Consider the following 24015-nt stretch of genomic DNA (forward strand, 5'->3'; position numbering starts at 1 on the left):
AAGCAAAACACATTCTTCTGGTGGGGCTTGGGAAAACTTGTACTCACATAGATTGTTGTCAGAAATATAGACACTGGTAGAACCCTTTTGATGGCAAATTTGGCAATATCTAATGAAACTACATATGTGTTCACCTCCTGACCCAATCCTTCCACTTCTATTTACCCTGAAGATAAACCTCCAGAACTAATACCTATGTTCAAGGTTTTCATTGTAGCATTGTTTGTAACTACAACATACTGGAAACAAAGAAATGTCCAAAAATAACAGAGAAGTTAAACTATGATCTATCCATACAATGGAATACTTTGCAGATACAACAAAGAATGAAGATCTCTCTGAACTGATATGCAATGATTCCCAAGGTACAATGTTAAGTGAAAAAAGCAAAGTGCAAAAAAAGGCACATATCATATGCTACTTTTAAAAAAATCAATTATGCGGGGCACCTGGGTGGCTCAGTCAGTTAAGCATCTACCTTCAGCTCAGGTCATGATCCTAGGGCCCTGGGATCAAGCCCCGCATCGGGATCCCTGCTCAGTAGGGAGTCTGCTTCTCCCTCTCTGTTCTCTCTCTCTCAAATAAATAAATAAAATATTTTTAAAAAGTCAATTATGTTGCTTTTCATGTAAAAAAGGGGAAAATTATAAAATGTACACAAATCTGTTCATTTGTATAAAACAAAAATGAAAAAACAGCATAGAAAAGATGAACCACAAGAGACTAATTTTGTAAAGGAAAGTAGGTGGTAACACAATGCAGACCGAAAAGACTCGGTGAGTGGAAACAGAGTAAAAAGAAGGAGGTGGTGGGAGTGGGGATGAGACGAGAGTAACTTTTCGAAGTAAACTTTTTTGTATAGTTCTGACTTTTAGAATCATGATGATATTTTATCTACTCAAAAAATTAAAAATAATAATTAAAATCCACCCAGATATGTTGAGAACTCAAAATGGAATACCATCAGTAACAACAGAGATAATTCTATTCTTAATAAATAACACTGCCATACTGAAGAGGGTAGAAAAGAACTGACCAAAGTAAATTTGAAAAGTTATCTTAACTATTTTCTTAAACACAAAATAATAGCAAATACTGTATGCCAGCATGTAAATTTTTTTTCCACAGAAGTATATGTTAACATTTCTGAAACTGCCCAATGTTTATTCTAGAACTGATCAAGTAAGCAAATATATTGTGGATAAGGAGAACCAGGTTATTAACTCTGTCCAAAAACAAAAACATGAGGAGGGCTAGAAAGACTCATGTCATAATGAGATGGAATGGAGGTATCCATATAAATTCATATTTTTTACACATACACAGATAGATTTATAAATAAATAAAAGTACCTGTACATCTATTTCCTAGTTCTGGCCAGTGACAGAAGCAATGGACATCCCAATAGCAATAATATAATCAAGGCTGGGTTTCTAAACACCATTTTTTAATGAAAAAGCAGGGCTCCTTAAAAAAATGAATGATTCCAGGGCTGGGGCAGGGAAAGCACACCATGAACCTGAGATACGATGTGGGGCCAAAAAATGATGTAAATGTGTCAAAAGAAACAGGAGACTACTTGAAGGGGCTCCCAATGGCCAAACAGGGGTCAAAATAAATAATTTTAGTAAGGAACAATAACCCACAAAATAAATATCCACAAAGTCGTACTGATATAATTAATTGAATAAATATATATGAGAGAAGGTAAAGGCCTTCCTAATAATAAAATTCTAAACAACTTAAGAAGAAATGATGGACAAAGAAAATGACCATTTGACAAACACCAAAGTAGTAATCATTTCAGGCAATAATTATCAATGGATTCTAAAGTTAGTAGGGCTAAATATAATGAGAAAGAGGATATTTACATAGCTTCAGTTCTTCATATTTTTAATTGATTTTTTTAATTGACTCTTATGGAGTCTTTATATATTTTGGGTACTAACCCAAATTAATATTTCTGTTTTTGGCAGTTTATTACTAGTGTATAGAAACATAACAGATTTTTGTATATTGATTTTTCATGCTGCAACTTCACTGAATTTATTAATTAGTTCTAGCAGTTTTTTGGCTGCGTCTTTATGAATTGCTATAAATAATATCATGTCATCTGCAAATAAAGATAGCTTTACTTCTTGCTTTCCAATTTGGATATCTTTTTTGGGTCTGATTGCTCTGGATAGGACTTCCAGTAATATGTTAAATAAAAGTGACAAGAAGAGTCATCCTTGTCTAGTTCTTGATCTTAGAAAGAAAAACAAAAAAAAAAAAGCTTTCAGTTTTTCATCATTGAGTGTGATGTTAGTTGTGGGTTTGTCATATATGGCCTTTATTACATGAAGGTACATACACTCTATACATATTTTGTTGAGAGTTTTTACCATAAACGGATGTTGAATTTTGTCAAATGCTTTTTCTACATCTATTGAGATCATATGATTTTATCCTTCATTATGGTGATATAGTGTCTCACGTTGATTTACAGATGTTGAACCATCCCTGAAACCCTAGAATAAATCCCATTTGGCCACAGTGTATGATCCCTTTAATGCACTGTTGAATTCAGTTTGCTAATATTTGTTGGGGATTCCTGCATCGATGCTCAACAGGGATAACAGCTTGTACTACAGTCATACCTCATTTTTTGTGCTTCATCTTCTTACACTTCACAGAAATTGCATTTTTTACAAATTGAAGGTTCGAGACTTCATTGGAGAAGTAACGTGTGGTGGAAACAGCAAGAGAACTAGAATTAGAATTGGAGCCTGAAGATGGGGCAGAACTGCTGCCATCGCATGACAAACTTGAACAGATGAGGAGTTGCTTCTTACAGAGGAGCAAAGAACGTGGTTTCCTGACATGGCACCTACTCCAGGGAAGATACCGTGAAGACTGTTGAAATGACAACAGAGGACTTAGAATATGACATAACTTAGTGATAAGGCAGTGGCAGGGGGTGAGAAAATGGACTCCAGTTTTAAAAGAAGTTCAACTATGGGTAAAATGCTATCAAACAGCATTGCATGTTACAGAGAAATCAATTGTGAAAGGAAGAGTCAATTGATGCTGCAAACTTCATCATTGTCTTATTTTAAGAAATTGTCACAGCCACCCCAACTTTCAGCAACCACCAGCCTAAACGGTCAGCAGCCAGCAACACTGAGACAAGACCATCCACCAGCAAAAAGATTACAACTCACTGAAAGCTCAGAGGATGCTTAGCATTTTTTAGCAATAAAGAATTTTTAATTAGGGTATGTACATTGGGGATTTTTTTAGACATAATGCTATTGCACACTTAATAGACTACAGTATACCACAAACATAAATTTTATATGCACTAGGAATCCAAAAAAATCATTTGACTCACTTTATTGTGATATTCACTTTATTATGGTGGTCTGGAACTGAACCTGAAATATCTCTAAAGAACGACTGTACGGGTGCCTGGGTGGCTCAGTTGGTTGGGCATCTGCCTTTGGCTCAGGTCATGATCCCAGGGTTCTGGGATCAAGTCCCGCATTGGGTTCCTTGCTCAGGGGGGAGTCTGCTCCTCCCTCTGCCTGCCGCTCCCCCCCTGCTTGTGCTCTCTCTCTGTCAAATAAATAAATTAAATCTTAAAAAAAAAAAAAAAGACTGTAATTTTCTTTCATTGTATTGTCTTTGTCTGGTTTTGGCAGCAGGGTAACGCTGACCTTGTAAAATGAGTTTAAAAGTGCTCCCTCCTCTTCTGTTTTTTGGAAAAATTTGAGAAGGATTGGTATTAATTCTTTAAATGCCTGGAGGAATTCACCAGTGAAGCAATCTGGTCCTGGACTTTTGTTTATTAGGAGGTTTGTGATTACTGCTTCAATCTCCTTATTCATTATTGGTCTGTTCAGATTCTTTTTTAACTTTTAAGTAGGCTCCACACCCAGCATGGAGCCCAACGCAGGGCTTGAACTCACAAGACTGAGATCAAGACCTGGGCTGAAATCAAGAGTCGGGACACTTAACCAACTGGGCCACCCAGGTACCCCATGTCTGTTCAGATTTTCTATTTCTTCATAATTCGGTGTTAGTTAGATTGTATGTTTCTAGGAAATTGTCTACTTCCTCTAAGTTGTCTAATTTGTTGGCATGCAATTGTTCATAATAGTCCTATAATTTATATTTCTAAAATATAGTTGTAACAGCCCATCTTTCATTTCTGACTTTATTTATATTGAGTCTTCTCACTTTTTTTCTTGGTAAGTCTATCTAAAGATGTGTCTATTCTGTTTCTCTTTCAAAAAAAAAACCAAAAAACCAACTCTTAGGTTCATTGTTCTTTTCTATTTACTTTTCAGCCTCTATTTCACTTATTTCCACTGTGATCCTAGTTATTTCCTTCCTTCTATTAACTTTGGGCTTCATTTATTTTTCTTTTTCTAGTTCCTTGCATTGTAAACTTAGGTTGTTTGTATGAAATATTTTTTAGTTCTGAATTTTAGATGTTTATCCCTATGAACTTCCCTCTTAGAACTGCTTTCCCTGCATCTCATAAGTTCTAGTATGCTGTATTTCCATTTTCATTTGTCTCAAGATATTTTTTGATTTCTCTTTTGATTTCTTCTTTGACTTACTGGCTGTTCAGTAGCACATTGTTTAATCTCCACATGTTTATGAATTTTCCAGTTTTCATCTCTTATTGATTTCTAGTTTCATACAATTGTGACCAGAAAAGATGCTTGATATAATTTCAATCTTCTTAACTTTATTAAGATTTCTTCTGTGGCCTAACATATGACTTATCTTGGGGAAAGTTCATCAGTGCTTGAGAAGAACATGTCTTGTAGTGGATGGAATGTTCTGTAAATGTCTAGTAAGACCATCCAGTCTAATGTATAGTTATAAGTCCTATGTTTCCTTATTGGTTTTCTGTCTGCATGATCTACCCACTAATGACAGTGGGTACTGAAGTCCGCCACTATTATTGTATAGTTGTCTATTTCTCCCTTTAGGTGGGTTAATATTTGTTTTACATACTTAGGTTCTCCTATGTTGGGTGTACAAATATTTACAAATGTTATATCCTCTTTTGGAGTGATCTCCTTTTCCATTATATAATGACCTTCTTTGTCTCTTACTACAGTCTTTTTTTAAAGTCTATTCTGTCTGATGTTAAGTATAGCTACCCCAGCGTTTGTTGGGTTTCTATGTGCATGGAATATCTTTCTCCATTCCTTCACTTTTAGTCTGTGTGTGTCCTTAACCCTGAAATGAGTCTCTTACAAGCATCATATATTGAGTCTTGTTTTCTTTTATCCACTTAGCCACTCTATGTCTTTTGATTGGAAGATTTTCATTTACATTTAAAATAATTATTGATAGGTATGGACTTATTACCATTTTGTTAGTGGTTCTGTAATTCCTTTGTCCCTTTCTTTTACTCTTGCTCTCTTCCTTTGTGATTTGATGATTTTCTCTAGTGGTATACTTAGATTCCTTTATCTTCATCTTTTGTGTATCTACTACAGGTTTTTGTTGTGTGGTCACCCAGAGGCTTACATAAAATGTAGTAGGGTTGTAACAATTTATTTTAAGTTCTACATTTTTACTCCCCCATTTATGTTTCTAATGTCACAATTTACATCTTTTTATCTTGTGTATCCATTAATAAATTACTGTAGTTATAGTTATTACTACTTTTGTCTTTTAACCTTCATACTAGACTTATAAGTGATTAACCCACCAACACTACAATATTATTATTCTGAAATTAACTACATAATTAACTTTATCAGTGAGATTTATATTTTTTTATGTTTCCCTGTTACTAATTAGCACCTTTTTATTTCAGCTTAAGAAAGTCCCTTTAACATTTATTTTAAAGCCAGTCTAGATGAACTCCTTCAGCTTTTTCTTATCTTTTCTTCAATTCTGAAGGACAGCTTCTTTTTGCTCCTCCACCTGGATGAATTCCACTGTCCTGTGTTTAAGTTCACTAAAGCTCACTAATCCTTTCTTCTGCTTCATCTAGTCTGCTGTTTGAACCCTCTGTTGAATTTTTGTGTGCAGTTATTCTATTCTTCAGTTCTGCGATTTCTGTTCGGTACTTTCTCATATTTTCTATCTCTTTGTTGAAATTCTCACTTCATTTATGCATTGTTCTCCTAAACTTGTGAGCATCTTTATGACCATTACTTTGAACTCCTTCTCAGGTAAATCATTTATCTCTTGTTTCATTTCATCAAACAGGATGTTTCATTCATTTCATTCTTGTCTTTTTCTGAGGTTTTATCTTGGTTTTTTTCATTTAGAACATATTTTTCTGTTTCTTCATTTTCCTAACTCTCTGTGTTGGCTTCTGTGCATTAGATAAAACAACCCCCTCTCCCACTGTTTATGGAGTGGTCTTGTGTAGGAGGTGAACCTTATCATTCAACCCTGCCCCAGCTCTAGGTTGTTTCTCAAACCTTTGTGATTGTCCAAGCAGCCTTGTTTGTTCTTAGTGACTCCCAGTAGTTGAAGATGTTCAAGACCTGTCATTGACCCAAAGGAGAGGATGTCAGTCAGCACCTAGATGTAGGCTGATTTCAGAAGCCAGACTGTAAGGTTGTGACTTCCAAAGTATGCAAATATATTTCTTTCAAGGGAAGACTGGGGAGGTAGGAGGACAGCCAGTTAAGAACTGTTTCTTTCTTTGCTACCGTCCTGTTAAACCCATGAACACAAGCCCCACTGGCCACAAGAGCCAGGCTATCAAATGATTGTTCTCTGGGTGGTAGCCACAAAACCAAGGGTACCAGATGAAGATCACCATTTTCAGAAGATGTAATATGGCTCCTGTACCACTCCAAATGTCAAAATGAGTGCTATGTAAAAAATTAATGAGCACTACAAGAAAGAATCCTTTTATACCACCTTTATTTAAGGACAATGAATGTATAAAATAATTTTTTAAAAACTGGCTTTTGGAGGCACCTGGGTGGCTCAGTCATTAAGCGGCTGCCTTTGGCTCAGGTCATGATCCCAGAGTCCTGGGATCAAGTCCCGAGTTGGGCTCTCTGCTCGGCAGGGAGTCGGCTTCTCTCTCTCTCCCTCTGCCTGCCTCTCTGACTACTTATGCTCACTCTTTTGCTCTGTCAAATAAATAAAATCTTTAAAAAATAAAAATAAATAAAAAATAAAAACTGACTTTTTTATTAACAATATGGATATTTCAAAGTGACACTTGGAGGTAAAAACAAATGGCCCCTGCTTCATGTCACTTACAAAAGGTACAAGAAAAACAGCATATTTCTCATCAAATGCCATCCAATTAGATATTTCTTAATTGGATATTTAGGTTCTGTGTGAACAGTAATATCCATATGCTTTTATTGTAATATTATGTATATACATATATATGCATTTAATTGGCTTTATGTTCCCCTCATTCTGGGACACCAATGTCATTCCACTGTTACCAGGAACAAACGGAATCCTTTCTCAAATTTCCACTCACACAAACAAGAGATACTTGATCATTTAGGAATTCAGAACCTAAAGTCAGAGATTTAGGCCAATGTAGTAATTCTCCTGGGGTATTCATGGGTCAAAACTAAGGGAAACAAAAGCTAAAGTAAATATTCTCTCAACCTAATAGAACACAAAGCTCAAGGATGTCTCATCAATCCTGGACCTTCCATAACACACACTAAACAAATACGCTGTTGAACAGGTGAAAGATGAGCACCATGACTGTTCTCTGGTCTTACGCAAGATGATAGCCCTACTGTGTGTGCTCACAAAGGAGGAGAGTGCCCTTCTCCAACTGTCATGTTCTTGCTGGTAATATTAACCATACTTCATACTTGTAAGGTGTATTATTATTTTTTAAAGAGCAGTTTCTTGATCCATTCATTATCCTTTTCCATCTGTCATAAGAACTTCCCCACCATCACCCACAAATCCTCCCACTCCTGCTATGAACATTTTACACAAGTGGAATATAAATCCCTCAGAGTGTCTTGCCCAAGCTTTCAGTTAGCATATCATAATTCTGGGAGTCTATTTGTGCACTAAAGGTTTCCATTATTCATTGTGGCCAATCTAGTTTTAATAGATCAATCAGAACACTGGCATGTCAGGTACAGAAAACATATCAAAAATGCTAGGGGAGGACAGGGATGGTTGACATAATAAACCCAAAACCCACCCATGTTTCCTCAAAAGCAGCATATATTCTTTTAAGATTTAGGGAGGTATACAAGTAAATATATTAATAGTTATGTATTAGTTTAATTGTGTACTAGAAAAATATGTCACTCCCATATCAAACCCATAACTTCAGAGATAGTAGAGCTTAGGACAATGCTAAGTAAAAGAATTCAGACACTTTAAGACTATTTTTTAAAAATTATTAATATCTAATAGTATATACAGTATAGAGGAATAACCAAAAAACACTTGTAACATACACTAATGTCTCAAGTTTGAAAAACTCTCAAAGAAAGAAAAGCAGTAATTTGTAAGGCCATCTGCACAATACAACACAAAAGAATAAAACCATGTGAACAAATCAGCTACTATTTCTAGAGCAAATATAATACTGGAACTGGAAGAGACTTTACAGATCAACAAAACCAACTCGAAATAAGAAAATGAAATCCAGAGAGGGTAAGATCCACAGAAGCTAAAATTACTGAGCCAATTAGCCACCACGCTGGGACTAAAACACGCAGCTTACCCCTGATTCCAGGGACCTTTAAGTGGCTGCCTCTCTCTTAGCTTTATGTTTCAGAGACATCCACTGTTGAAGAAATTAAACTTAATTTCCATTAACTGCACACAATAGGCTATGTCATTTGTTTTTCTACTAGGATTTCTTCTATTTCTCTGACATTTTCTTAAGTGTCCTTGCACAAACCCAAATGACCCAGAATACAAATTCCACCACTACCGCAATTGCTTACAAAAGCCAGGGCAAGTAGTTCACAGATGAGAAAAGAATGAATATGAGAAATTAATTCCAATCAGGCTCAAAACTTAAAGTGCATTGCAAAAGCCAATTAAATTTAAAATTTAGAGAGTCAAAGGGATTTTTCAAAATGGCCCAGACTTTTAAACACACATTTAAAAAGCAAATAAAAAAGCAAATGGTCAGAAGAAGAATATACATCTATGTGAAATCGTAAGTGGCCAAGTGTAAAGGGGGCTTGGATGATAGCAGGATGGAGTTATGCAGGACTGCTCTGTGGTTGCTAAAGCAGTAGTTTTTCTATTCAGCCATTTAAAGATATCCATTGGGGGCGCCTGGGTGACTCAGTTGGTTAAGCATCTGCCTTGGGCTCAGGTCATGATCCCTGGGTCCTGGGATTGAGCCCCGCGCTGGGCTCCCTGATCAGTAGGGAGTCTGCTTCTCCCACTCCCTCTCCCTCTGTGCTCACGCTCTCACTCTCTCTCTCTCTCTCAAATAAACAAATAAAATCTTTAAAAAAATAAAAATAAATAAAGATATCCATTGATCATTGGTTTAATCTATGTAGTCTGCCTTTCACAGTAACGCTAAATACCCCCCATGCCTCTGAGTTCCCGTGAAAGACATAACGACCCGACAACAAATTTTGCTGCTGCCACGGCTGCTTACACTACCTACCACTGGCTAACAATTCTGGGTCATTCACTGTATTTGCTGCCTTACTGAGTGCTTACCTTACTTACTGTATGTGTCCATTGAATCCTCACAGTCCGTATTATTTTCCCATTTCTCAGCTAAGAAACCTGAGGCTTAGAGAAGTTAAGTCACTTGCCACTCACATGGTAAGTGGTAGAGTCTGAATTCAAACCAAAAATCTGACTCACAGACCCATCTTCCAGTTTCTGTGGTAATTTCCACGACGGCATGTACATTATCATCTCGTCTTCTGTGTAGCAGGAATCCATGGAGTCGGACGGATGGGGTTAGGAAGTGAATATAAAACGTGAACAAGGGTGAGCTGCCATAATTTCACGCACCAATACTGCTTTAGGCACCCTATATAAAATAGTGACGGTTTATGCTAAATAAATCATTATTAGTGCACGAGGTGCAATAAATCCCACAAAAGGTAATTAAGGTTTGCCTTTCTAACGCATGAATATGTGTAAGGGCATCTGTGCGGACAGTTGTTTGGGGAGCACTGCTTGGAAACCAAACAGAGGCTGCATGACGCTCTGCCTCATCGACAGGAAAGCAATGGATGGCAGAGGCCACACATACTTCCAAAGACAAAACGGAGCGCGAGGAGGCAGGCATTCCTGGGGCCCCCGTTATGACACCCATGCTTGATGCGGGTTACCTCAACCCTTTCCTTCTTCACTAAAGGAAAGAACAGAACCAGATGAAAAGAGCGGTAGAAATGTGGAAGTGAAGTGCTTCAGCGTTGAACAAATAAATGATCCGCAGAGAGGTGAGAAAGCAGAAGAAATAGCGCTCAACTCCAAAAGTGGTTCAGAAGAAACCCTCCAGAAAGAAAAGACATGGATTTATGATATAGTTGTTCACCATATAACACTCTGAAAGATGAAACAGCACAGCAAATAGTCAAAATAAAACCTTTGTTCAAGGAGCCCCTGAGGTGACTGGGGGCTCCTAAAGGCAAGGTCCCTCAAAGACATCCAATGAGGATACGTTAAGCATGTGGGTTGCACAAGAGCACATGTTCACTTGCTTTTTAATTTCCTCTTTACGCTGATGAAGTAACTCCACCTTTCCTGCCTGAAGTGTCACGCCGAGCCTGACCTCACGGTGAAAGAAAAAATTAGGCTCGCTCTCTGAATAACCCAAACAAGCTCAGAAAGTACTGGAACAAGAAGGCAACATTCAGAAAAATACATCTGAAACAGATATAATATTTTCGAGTTACAAAGCATTTCGGCATTTAGAACATTAAAACAAGTATGGTAAGGTCACTTCAACAGCATTTGAAGTTCTGACCAGCTGGCACACCAATCAGCCACCAGTTCAGCTCATTCTAGGTTCCGAAGTCAGTCTTTGCCTGAGGTAATAGAGCAGAAGTCTAAAGCCCTGTGGGACAGCATTCTTGCTCTGCCCAGTAGCAAATGCAGGCACAAGAGGAGTGAACATATAATCCAAGATCATGTTAATGGGAAAGTATTGCCAAGTGACACAGCCAAATGAAACAGCTTCGGTAGAAAGGCTGAGAACAAGAGAGAAATGAGGTGATAACTACGAATTCACGCTATGCAAACCAGCATTTTAATAAAGAGGAAGAGGGAGGAAGTGAAAGGAGAAGGGGAAGGAAAAAGAGGAGAAAGGAGGGCAGAGATGGAAGAGAAGGAAGAGGAAAGGAGGAAGAGCTTTCAAATCTCAACAACAGTGCCTAAATAACACTTCAGTCTGCCGATGCGTTGTTTCAGAATGAAGCTATGCCTACAGTCACAAAATATTTCTGCAAGCTGACATTTTTTAAACTGTTTCATTTAGCTGTATGACTCTACTGGAAAGGATGTGACTCAAAAGATTACCAGCTTAATTAGATGGGGGCAAAAAAGTAAAAAGAATATAGTCTTTGAGTAACAAGTAAAGAGAATTCTTTGGCAGTTGGGAGTGGGGAGGAGGGAGCAATAAGAAGGGGGTAAAGTGAAAACCCAAAGGTGCCCACGGAATATGAGACACTTATTAAATAGCTCTGCATGACAAAGCTTCTTTCTGATGGATTTTGAAATTTCTTGGAGCTGGGAACAGGATGCCAGAGAACTAAGTTCTACACAGAAGAATGGCTCAGAACAACACCTTCCCCACTGACAACAGAAAAAGGGACCCAGAGAGGAGTCAGTCTCATTCAGAAGTTTTCTGGAATGACTGCACTGCAGATTACATGATACAAATGCTCTCCTCCTTCTTACTCACGAAATTATCAGCAAATTCCACATCGGTCATAATGACTTTGTTATTACGGGTCTCTTACAGGAACTAAGAGAGGTTCCCACTTCCGTGTTCTGCCGAGCAGTAGGTGAAAACAGAGGGTACATCAGTGAACACGGACATAACATTGACCAGAGAGACTTTTTTATTCCAAATTGTATAGCTTCAAAACTATAGGCCAGTATAAAACCAGTGCCATCTAGAGGCAAAGAAAACAGGGAACTGCGACCACTGGCGATGGTGCACAATCTCTTCAACAACAACAAAAACCACTCTTTGCTATCCCTTATGAACCCATTTTTTAAAAGATTCTTATCTAGGGGCGCCTGGGTGGCTCAGTCAGTTAAGCGTCTGCTTCAGCTCAGGTCATGATCCCAGGGTCCTGGGATTGAGCCCCAGCAGGGAGCCCGCCTCTCCCTCTCCTTCTCCCTGATGCTCCCCCTGCTTGTTCTCTCTCTGTCAAATAATTCAATAAAACCTTTCAAATAAATACAGACATACATAAATACATAAATAAATAAAAGATTTTTGGCTAACAAGTTGCATTTACTGAATAGTAATACTTTATAAATTAGAGACACATAACTGATACCAGTTGATATTTATTTTTCTTTGTAGACTTCTTCACCTCTTTAATTGTATGACTTTCAAAGAGATAAAAAGTAGGGTTTTGGGGTTTTTATTTTTATTTTAGGGAGAAAGAGAGCAAGCATGGGGGGAAGGGGCAGAGGGAGAAAGAGTCTTAAGCAGACTCCACACTGAGCGCGGAGCCCCATGCAGGGCTGGATCTCATGACCCTAAGATCATGACCTGAGCCGAAACCAAGAGTCAGATGCTTAACTGACAATGACACTCAGGCGCCTGAGAAGGAGGGTTTAAGATAAGACAATCCCAAAGACACAATAGAGAGAACATTAAAATTGCTTGTTCAACTCAAGTTTCTGAATTATCAGTAGACAAAGATTCCTCTCCCTGCCAAAGATAATTGAAAAGGCCACAGCAAGAAGGCTTGGAAATAAATAAATAAAAATAAATATAGGTAATAATATATAAAAACTGGTTCACTAATTGTGACAAATATGCCATACTAATATGTCAATAACAGAGGAAACTGGGTGTGGGATACACAGAACTCTGTATTGTCTCTGCAATTTTTCTGTAAAACCTAGAAAGATTCTAAAATAAAAAGTTTATTACAAAATTGAATATAGGGACTACAGACTCCTTTGACGTCAGCTGCCAAAGAGAGATTAATGCCCAAAGAGCAATATTCCGAACTCTTAATGTGAAAGAAGACAGGCTACCATGATTTGTAACCAACTGAGGAGCAACAGGAAAGACTCCATAACTTCAAGAATTAAAACCACCTTAGCAGATGCTCATGCATGTCTTCTTAACTACCTGATGAATTTAGAACTGCCTCCATAGGCATGTGCTGAGTCAAGAACCAAACCTTGGAGAAAGTACTAGCTGTTCTGTCTAGTCAACTTCAGAGACTAATCAGGTATGTCACTCCTTAAAGGTGTCTGTCTCACCTACATTACTTCTGCCAGGAAAAAAAAAAAAAAAGACCTTTCCTTCTTACTGAAAAAGAGAACTCATCAGATAGGAAACCCCTTCCATTCCCAGTTATAAATGCATTTGCCTTGGGGCGCCTGGGTGGCTCAGTCGGTTAAGCGACTGCCTTCGGCTCAGGTCATGATCCTGGAGTCCCGGGATCGAGTCCCGCACTGGGCTCCCTGCTCGGTGGGGAGTCTGCTTCTCCCTCTGACCCTCCCCCTTCTCATGTGCTCTCTCTCTCTCTCATTCTGTCTCAAATAAATGGATAAAATCTTTAAAAAAATAAATAAATAAATAAATAAATAAATGCATTTGCCTTGCAGTCATCCTTCAGCCCTTCACGTCCACTGTAATTTAAAAATTAAAAAAAGAAAGAAAAGAAAAGAGCACCTTCCTCTGGTCAGGCGCCAGGCCTTCCAGTGACAAGAATATACCTTCGCCCAATCACTCTCTGTCTCCTCCGAAGTTCTTACTTAGAAATCGTCGCACATCTCTTCTTCTTTTATTCTCTTTTCTGGCTCTTTCTCCTCAGTACAAATATTTAACTCTTCCCTTTCAACAGTCCACAAAAGACACGAAGCTCCCTGTCATCCCATGTCATGCTACTACCACCCACTCCCCTCTGCCCAAGTAAGTCGGCTACTCTTTCTTGGTCGTCTTCACAGCTTCCCTTTCCTTCCTTTCCCGCCATTGACCGTAAATCTCCACCTCCATCCTAGGCAACCGTGCCAGGGCCCAGACACATCCAAGCGCCTGTCTACTGAACAAGGCCACCTGCAAATCCTCCATCGAGACGTATCCCAAACTCAACTAGCTCTCCTGACCCCAACCCCAGAACCTACTTCTCCTCCTGTCATCCCAAACTCTAGCAATGGGACCAAGAAAGCAGATCAAATACTTTCCCCTTTCCCTCACTTCCCTACGTGCAGCCACCAAATCCGGTAAATTCTACCTCTTTAACATCTTTCAAGTCCATTCTTTCTTATCTGTCATCCCTATTGTTTCTTTGGCTTGGCCTGCATTGATTTTCTCTCAGATGATTATAAATGATCTTCTAACCAGTCTCCTCATGTCCAATGCTAACTACACTGCTCCATTCCATGGGCTAACCTAACAGAATTATTTTTCTAAAATGCCAATCTGACTTACGTCATTCTCATACTTAAAAATTATTAAAGACTCCTTAGTATTTTTAAACTAGAGCTCAAATTCCAAAGTTACATAGAAGGCCCTTCATGAAGCAGTTTATACCTCTCTCTAACTTCATCTTCTATCACTTCCCCATGCTCCAGCCACCCCACGACACATGTTTCATTTCCTCGTGCCTTCAAATATGCTACTACCACAACCTGGAACAGAACTCCGCTTCTCTGCCAGGATAACTTCAAACTTCTCTCGAAGATTCTCTGGTAAGCCTCCTACTATTACCCCAGGGATAAACATTTCCTCCTGTGCCTTGGCCATATCTCTTTCACTGTGCTGACTGTTGAGTTTCTAGTATATTTATCTGTCTCCTTCATCAGGCCATAAACAACAGGAACAGCACTTAGTCAGGACCTTAGCTTACAACGATCCTGTTTCTGCTGTGGTTCCTAAGAACACATGGCATCCAAACACAAAGGCGATCTATATCAAACTCAGCTCAACAAAAACCTGTCACTAAGCAGATAGCCTCTGAGTCCCAGGGACTAGCCAGTCACCTGGAGAGTGACAGATAAAGCCTCTAATTCTGATGAATACAGCCCCATATATTTGGCAGGCCCACTGCTTATTAATTCTTGGTTCACAGGCAGAGCAATAAGTAAGAATCACTTCTAAAAAGAAGCATGTTCACATATCTTACCATAGGAACTCCCAAGCCCTCATTCCCCCTGAATGCAAAAAGCAAATTCAATTATGTTATTCAAATCCAACTAAAGCATTTCAGCAAATATTAAGTATTCAAATCACTTTGGAGGAAGGACTGGGATGTCTTAGTGAGATGAAGAGACAGACATATTAAAGGGATAGTAGACTCATCCAAGTGGATTTCAGCTGCTAATTTCCATAGTTTTTAATTTCTTTAAACAACTGGGCCCTAAGTGAAATCTTCTACTGCTCATCATTTGGGAGGACTTGTGTTTGAAAGGGCCCAGTTAAATACAGCTCTGTCCAGGGGTCTCTGTGGGAAGTCCACTCCTGTTCTAGCTAATTGATACTGAAGCAGTTTTGTCATTCCCTGGATTTTCTGTAACGTACCACATGTCAATTAATCAAGTTACAGAGATTAGCACAGGGGAGGGAAGGCATTAAAGCTCTGCACTGCAAAAGTAGACTTTATTTTCTCTCCCTACTCCTTATCTCATTTCCTCTCCTTGCTATGGAACTTGCTGCCAGTAGAGTAATGGGAAGAGATTTGAAACAGTCAGTGTTCTGCGGTGGAAGATACTACAAAAATACACTGGTAGTTGAAAAGCAACTTCTGCCAGGCAGTTGAACAAAATATTGGCTGTCAAGGGGGCTCTACAAACGAGAAGTTCGAGTTTCAAACGCTTTCTCAGGGAACCCCCCATACTAGACCTTCATTTGCAAACTCAAACAGGTCCCCACTGAACAACACAATCTTTCCAAATCTCCCCTAACTGAAGCCTCCATAAGAGAAAACTCAAGTTAAATATATCATAGAGGCTGTTCACTTCCTTGTTTAGTGACAAAACACATGTTCTGAAGAAGCCAGGGTCAGGAAATCCTCAGAACAGCAAGTCGGCGCCCACCTGACTCCACACAGCTGTCTTCCCCGCATGCGCAGAGGCTGTGCTCTGCAACGATGTCAGGGGAGCGTCATCAGTGACTCCCGGCTCCCCTTCCCTGAGATACTGCCAAAGGCTTCTGGCTAGTTCGGAAATCTGGTCAGCTTTTTTGCCTGCCTTTATTAACTCTAGCATATCATGACAAGTTTATTTTTCAGCACTTTTCTTCTCTTAGGGGTTCTCCTAGGGGTACCAATGGGAAAAGGAAGTAGATTAATATTTTGCCAAGCTCTAGCCTATAGAGAGAAAACATCAGAAACTTCAATCCATCAAAGCAAGGAAATACGTGAAGCTGTACACAAACTACATGAGAGATTAAATGTTTGGGCACGTGGAGGCAAAAAGCAACAATGGCAACAATAAAAAACAGCCAGCCGGCCCTGGCGAGAACCGGTTCTCGTGACAACCCCCATTTAAAGGGGAAGAAAACGTCATCCATTCTGCTGTCACCTTTCAAAAGGTGATCTCTTGTCACCCTCTTCCTAGGTCATAATGACAGATAAAACAGAGAGAAAGAGATTCCATTTTCTTCTTCAGGTGGCTAAACAGCTCATTCACGATGCCAGTGGGTGAAATGTAACAGGACCACGGCCCCATCTAAATTCTATCACCACTCTAAAGGAAGATGACAGGAGACATATTACTAATCAGTCAACAGAAAAGATAGCAGTGGCTTTAAAAAAAAAAAAAAGAAAGAAAGAAAAGAAAAGTAAAAGTAGATCAGATCTAAAAAGCAGGACCTAAAAAGTACCTGATTCATGTTGATACACAGATGGATCTATACTTAACCAACACAGAAAGGGCAGACATCTATTTTTATGTTAATATAAGGGGATGGCTGGAGAGTGAACATTTGTCAGGCACCTCCCACTTGTCAGGAATCATGCTAAGTTCTTTAACCACAACTCAGGAATTGTGCTTGTTTTAATTAAGGAAACCAAGATTCAAAGTGGATTAAGTCATTTATCTAAGGTCACCAGAGAGTAAGTAAGTTGCAGAGCCTGGATTTGACTCCCCTCACACCAGCTCAAAAGCAGGTGATATTTCCAGAGTAACAGGCACTGCTACCAGAAACATTTTCCATCTATGAGGCCAAGACCCATAGATGGGCTCCAACAACCCAAAAGTTCAAGTCTTCTATTCAATCCCAAAGGGTGAAAAATGCAAAATTTCATACTTTCACACTTTTATGTGCAAATAAAGGTTACTTACTAGTAACTGACTACGTTGTTTACTAGGAATTACTTTAAAATGTGGCATCCACAGAACAAAACTAAGGACTTAGGAGAATTGACTAGGGACTTCCAGCATGCCACTACAAACTCTGGCTGCCCAAGAAGAGTGTGGTGGTTAATTTTACATGTCCACTTGACTGGGTCAAGAGTGCCCACATATTTGGTTGACCATGATTTCCAGATATGTCTATGAGAACGTTTCTAGATGAGATTAGCAGAATCTGTACATTGAGTAAAGCAGATTGCACTCTCCAGTGTGACTGGGCCTTATTCAATCTGTTGAAGGCCAGAATAAAATAAAAGGCTGAGTAACAATTTTTTCCCTGTGCCTGACTGTCTTTGAGGCAGAATGACAGTCTTCTTCTGCCTTTGGATTTGTGGATTTCAGCTGGAACTTATACCATGAAAAGGATGGCTTTGGACTCAGACTAGAACTCTATCACTGGCTCTCTGTGGTCTGACTTCTCAGCCTCCATAATCATGTAAGCCACTTCCTTACAATAAATCACTTTATATAAATCACACACACACATACACACACACACCCTAGGGTTCTGTTTCCAGAGAATCCTGACTAACATAAAAAGACAACACCGACAAGCTCTTATAGCCCTGGAGCACATTGAAAAGTCAGAATCTCCACAATTCACTAGGAGGAGACTATCAGTTAATCTTCAGTGGTATCCTAGGTTGGTTGTAGATGTCAAATGCTGGTAGAGCTTTTGAACAATAAATCACTGTTAGTCCTATCACTGTGGATATATTTATTGTGGATTATTTGACAAATGCTATAGTATATATTGATGCATGATGGAATCAACATCTAACAACTAGATTTTAAAATTATATTTGATACTTTGGTTCAAATAAGAATCATTTATACCACTATTATCAAAGCAGATAGATACATATTCTACATGGTCCCACCACCAAATTCTCTAAGAAATGACACATCATTGTTATCCCAAGTTTTTGCACGGAAAGGGTAACAGAGTTGGGGCAACTGAACTGAGGGTCGTTCACCTCACTAAGAGTCGATCTCCTTAAAATATTGAGAAACATCACCTGGATGATAAGGTGATCCCAAATCCCTTTGAAACTGCCTCTCACTCATAATTCTTACAGTGAGAAAGTTATTCTTTCCATTTGTCTCATGTAAACCCTTCTCTGTTTTGATTTAAGCCTAGGTCATTAACCTTAAATGAAACATACCATGAATTATCTAAACCCCAACACATGCCAGGCCTCCAAGAGTCACCTTTTACTGGATGTGTGCTAAGATCTGCTCCCCACAAGACCCATACCACCCAACTCTGTACCTGAGTCCAATCTCAAGGTGGCTCTCTACCTTACAAGCTTCCAAACATTGAACAAATATTTCCATTTCTTGGATCTGGAATGGTCACTACATAGGAATGTCCTGTGCCCCAAGATAAAGGCTCTCAGATTTAGGCAGAAATTGTTCCCTTGGCTTCCCCAAACACATTCAAGTCACCCACCTATTCCTAGACAGCCTCTGACTCTTAGCTCTTCAACCTTGATCCTCCACTCACCCCAACAGCCAACATCTGGTCATTCCCAAGTTAGGCAGCATTCTCTGTCCTCCTATGGCTAACGTAACCCTCACTTCTGTTGCTGTTCATGTAATCTACCATCAAACATAATCCCAACCTGGATCCCAATGCAATCCAAGACAGGTAGTATAAGAAACAGCAGAAGTGGAAAGAGAGAAATGCTAAGGGAATAAGGAACAACAGTTCTTCCAGTTTACTACAGATAGGCTGGGCATTATCGACATGGAGACTGAACTATCTCCTTGACAGTAACTTCTAATCCAGGAACATATCATACCCCTTAAACTACATACAAAATCTTGTGTGTGTGTGTGTGTGTGTGCAGTATCCAAATCTCTCAGCATATTCCCAAATAGTAAAGAAAAAGGCTAGAAATCATTGCAATGACGAAATGCTATCAATCATATATACAACATTATAGAAAGTCTCCATATAGGTGAAAAATAGCATTGTCTTTAAATGATATATCTAGTTTAAGAAAACTCTGTTTTATCTTTCAAATTCATTCATATTAACTAGTTTGTAATTTCAGAGACCTACCCCAGGATGAGTCTGGGGGATGACATTAGACAGAAGATTTGAGGACAAAGTTTCAGAAAGAAGACACCTAAAGTGTCAGTCAAATAGCAGGAGCATCATCTTTTCCATCTAAGAGCAGACTCAAGTATCTGAACTGACAATTCAAGAAGATGTGCATATCACGGGTTACTAGCTGGTTCTGAGGCTGGATGGTACAGCAAACTCCCTCTCATTACCTTCCCACCTGTACCTACCAAGCTGAAAATGTGAAATTACACCACCCCTTCCATAGAAAGTAGGTTTCTGTAATGTGCACCACACAAAGAAATGCAGTCTCCAGCAAGGTGTGAAGTCTACTGTGAAAGAGCATAATATCACTGTGAAAATATTTTTGCTACTTTCACACATCACTTCAGCTAGTACAAAAAATACTGCTACTCTAATTATGTGGATTCAGTAAAACCTAACGAGGCCCTCTTGGCCTCCAACAGCAAATGCAGAATGTAAATGATAATGATTTTCCTGAGATCTTCAAGGAATGAGATGTGGAGGATATTCATCTGTTTTTCTCTGGATCCTATACTGGTTCCAGCTTTTACCCTTCAGAATATCCTCTGTCCTTTATGCACCCATGTACTAAGAACAAGCAACTAGACAGCTTGTCCACAGCCTAAATTATATTCAGAAATTTTAAGTTAGAATCAAGGGCAAAAGTCTGTGCCTCCCTAAATGTGACTTACCCTAGCAACCTATTTATTTGGTGAGTAACAGTCTAACTCCCTAAAGACTTCTAGATATTCGGGAAAAGGAGCAAGCTGGCTGTGCTAGTTATCAATGTATTGCCTCTCAGCCACAAATCAATCCTCCATTGACTGCTCTGTGAAAACTGAGTTGGGCCCTTCAAATATTTTTCCTTTGCCGGCAGCACAATATTAAGCTCTGTCAGTAGAGGTCCCCGAAAAGGCACACATCACAAAGGGATTCCTGCTGGATCCCAGGTGTCCTGTAGCGTAAGCAGGAGCACTCAGCTCCCCAAGAGCTCCCACAGCGGACAGCTGCTTCCTCCACGGCCCTTCCTAGGCAATTTTATAGCAGAGTGCTTCCTATAAGACACCACACTCAAATAGCTTTCCCTGACCCCTCAAAAAGCAGATTTCCAACAAATTCCAGAATGTGGATATCCAGCAATTTCACCAGCATGAAACCACCACCACCTCTGTGCCATTCAGTGAGCCACAGCTGGGGGGTGGGGCAGAGGGCTCTTCCTAAGGGGTTGAGTGTCAGTCCTAGGGGTAGCAGCTGCTCATTTATCTGCGAGTTCTATGTTCTCTAGAGTTCTCTTTACTTCTTACTAGCTAATCCCTCATTGCCCCAATTTTCTACGTTATCGTTAATAATTCTTTAAATTGAGCTTTCCCTGATCCATTACTATGTGGTTTCTGCCCTGCAATCCAGCCCTGAATGATACACCTGCTCCTCTGGAAGGCTGGAACATGAGAAATAGCTCTAAGAATGCCCAGCCAGAAAAGCTGACAGGTGAACTGCCATGCACTTAACTACATTAGCTGCCATCCTTTGCAGACTGGAGGCTGGCAGACCAGAACGAAGGAAACATCCAAACACCACATTTACCAACTTCTACTCTGTGTAGGATCCTGGGCTGAACAGGAGACACCCTTAAGGAAGTGACCAACCAGTTGGAAAAACCAGACATATACAAAGTAAAAGTTCAAGGCGGGATGTACTGAAAGCTCAGTGAGGGTCATAATGCTATAGGTAAGTGACAGGGTCTCAGGCTAAGAGGCTATGAGCTTCTATTTTGTCATAGCAAGAACAAATGATCTGCAAAAGCCTTGTGCCACACAAAACAGACTGGTCTCTCTTTAAATGGTTCTCCAAACCACCCTTCTTTGTCCTCCAATAATGGGGTATTACTCAAATCCAATATATTGTGGACTCCTGGCTGTGACCAGTTGCCTTCTGCTTCACTGTCAAGAGACATACCTAAGTAAACACTCGGGTGGAGAAAAGGAATATAAAAAAAGAAAAGCCATTTCAATTTAAGTGTGTCTTTGACAGAAGGAGTCCTTCCTAAAAGAGTTTAAAGAGGAGATTAGGGAAACATGGTGACTATAATCTATCAAGGCCAAATAAAAGTGCCTTCAATAAAGCCCCTCCACATGAGGCTATTAAGGAAACCCAATAACCGCATGGTGGAGAATAAAACCTTGTCATTCACTGAATGATAGAAAAGTGTTTCAGGGTAGAAAGCAGGAATAAAGAGACTACCTTTGGCTCACCACAAGAGTAACAGTGGGGAAGCTCAGGAAAAGAAGCCCAAAAACAGGAGGGTTCTAATGAACCATCTGGAAGGTGGGAGAGAATATCAAAGGGAGCAAAAATGAAATTTTCTGATGATAAATGAGAGTGGTTTTCTAACAAGGATGAACCACAAAGGATGCCAAAGGGGTTGTTCAAAATGAAGGCTATCCACTCCACTTGGAATGAATAATTACAGGCAAGGAGCACAATCCATGTAGGGAACCCCTTAACCATACTCCTACAGGAAGAAATGGGGAATGCCAATGATTATTTTTAAAGAGTAGGCAGTTGAGATGGGATGGAATATGAACTGGACCTCTGAATGAAGTAGTATTTCAGTAATGTGTTGTGGTCCAAATTATATCAAAGCTAACTTCTCTGTATACCTTTACTCACCTCTTCTATATAAACATTCCCCTTTGTTTCTGTGTGAATATGCATGAATCACTATTAATTATAGAACATTTACAACTTCTCAATTGTCTTCATTTATCAAGACATACGTGTATTAGAAATATAAGACTTTACTTTGTATTTCATAGGCTGGTAAAAATTTCAAAGAATTCTAGAACTAAGATAAATTTGGCAATGCTTTATTTTGTCCTTTATTCTTTACATTTAAAGAAAAAAACACCAGATTACAGACTTTTTAATTACAGGTAATTAAATAATTTAATTACAGGTAATTAAAATACCATCACCGTCACTTCATAAAAGAATATTTAAGGAAGTAGCAAGGAAATCATCTCAGGAAAAGGAAGAGTCCTTTGAAGTGAACAAACATACATTTATAAAACTTGCTACATTCCTCTTGTATCAGTAATTTTCCTGTAAGATCCGCAAAAACTTGGTCATGGACCAGGACTTGTTAAGACACTCAAGTTCAAGAACTACCAGCCAAGAAAACAAAGACAGGATAGATACATGAATTCTTAAAATTTAAAAAAAAAAAGAAGAAGCAATGAGAATTTTTTTTTTATAATAATACTGAAGACAGAAATAGGAAGAAAGGAAGGCTGATCATGAATAATCTTAAATTCAGAAGGAAGTACGGCTTGCATTATGTGTGTATGTAAGAGGAAGACTCTGGATAAAATTGACCCAGAGGAAGTCATCGAAAGGGAATGGAGACAAGGAAGACACACTGAGGAAACAAAGAGTCTGCAGCCCAGAGTGAAGAATAAATTGCATAGCATCCTACCTCCTCCACAGCCCCTCAGTGCACTCACTGTGCTCAGAGTGCACTCCCAGGAATCGTACACAGGGCACAGCTGGTGAAACAGGACAAGGCTTCTCCAGGGACAAAAGGAAAATATAGCTCCTCTGAACACGGTCCAGGTATGTACTTATTAATTTTTTTTAAATCAGATTAAATAGATATAGGATTTGGATGGGCTCCCTCTGGTGGGTCTGTCAAACACATGAGATTTGCTATTCTTTGCAAAATGAATGCCTCACATGTTTGGTAAAAATTTAGTTTGAAACGATTGAACAGTGGTGCTCAAACTTTTTAGTCTCAAAAATCCTTCCAGCCTCCAAAAAAACTCATAATATTTGGCATTATTTGCAAACAATAATGGTGCCTATTATCACTTACCTTCCCTTCACCTGCCAGGTAATCAGTGTCTTGATTTTGGTGTTTATCGTTCCCATATATTTTTTTCACACCCACCTACATATTTATCTAACAAAAAAAAACACCAAAAAACACTGTATGAGAAATGGGGGAGGAATGGGTGTGGAAAAAGAGAAGGAAGGAGAGCTAGAGCAAATGAAAGAGACAAAGCATGAGCAAGTACACAATGAGAACCCTTGTTATTTGGGCATCTTCTAAAATACCTATTAAAGGGTGCTTGGGGTGCTCGCTTGGCAGCACATATAGTAAAACTGGAATGATACAGAGAAGATTAGCATAGCCCCTGCGTAAGGATCACACACAAATTCGTGGAGCGTTCTATATTCTTTTTAAGGACAGAATATCTGAAGGGAGCAAGATGGCGGAGGAGTAGGAGACCTGGATTTCGTCTCCTCTCAGGAATTCAGCTGGATAGGGATCAAACCATTCTGAACACCTACAAACTCAACAGGAGATTGAAGAAAAGAAGAGCAACAACTCTCTCATCAGAAAAGCGACCACTTTC

At 39.2% G+C, this 24015-nt stretch overlaps 1 protein-coding gene and 1 non-coding gene across 15 annotated transcripts in view; one reads left to right on the plus strand and one right to left on the minus strand.

Annotated features, from left to right (window-relative positions):
* The window catches only part of FARS2 (phenylalanyl-tRNA synthetase 2, mitochondrial), a 471129-nt gene that overhangs the window by 362099 nt on the left and 85015 nt on the right, over window positions 1-24015 (minus strand). The window lies entirely within an intron of this gene.
* Window positions 23733-23838, plus strand: LOC115943329 (U6 spliceosomal RNA). Its single transcript, XR_004077913.2, has one exon. It is a non-coding gene; the product is annotated as a U6 spliceosomal RNA (small nuclear RNA).

The sequence above is a fragment of the Leptonychotes weddellii genome, chromosome 8 (genome assembly GCF_054177405.1).
Source record: "Leptonychotes weddellii isolate Sample4059 chromosome 8, ASM5417740v2, whole genome shotgun sequence".
Lineage (NCBI taxonomy): Eukaryota > Metazoa > Chordata > Mammalia > Carnivora > Phocidae > Leptonychotes > Leptonychotes weddellii.